The sequence below is a fragment of the Ictalurus punctatus genome, chromosome 20, assembly GCF_001660625.3.
Source record: "Ictalurus punctatus breed USDA103 chromosome 20, Coco_2.0, whole genome shotgun sequence".
Classification (NCBI taxonomy): Eukaryota; Metazoa; Chordata; class Actinopteri; order Siluriformes; family Ictaluridae; genus Ictalurus; species Ictalurus punctatus.
The window spans coordinates 3,462,543-3,463,015 of NC_030435.2; positions in this window are offsets into that span (position 1 = coordinate 3,462,543).

Here is a 473-nt window from a genome sequence, read left to right on the forward strand (position 1 = left end):
GTGTTCATTTGCGAAAATTATCTTGATGGACAAAACGTGTAAGTATTGTAAACTTTTGCGATAACCCAAAAACCTATGGGGAAAATCCTGTTGGGTTTTTGTCGAGGGGAAACCAGTGTGATGCTAACTTCGTTACAAAATGACGTCATCCCTGTCCCACTCTATAGGCTGCTGATGCGAATGGCGTGAAGCTCATCCGATTACCGTAAAGCTTCAAATACACTCACCTAAAACCATTACAGACTTGTCTATTAAAAATACATATTTTACTTAAACATATATGCTGTATATAGAAATCACGCTGCACAGTTTGAGTAACTAAGACCGTCATTTGATCAGTTCTAGCGCCGTTTTACAAAAACACGTGATGACAAATGTACATTTTTTCCGAGCTCATATATGGTGTATGTTACGGTAAACAGAACGGAAGGTTAAACCATTCCGCGTCAAAAAGCCTTTTAACCAATCACATC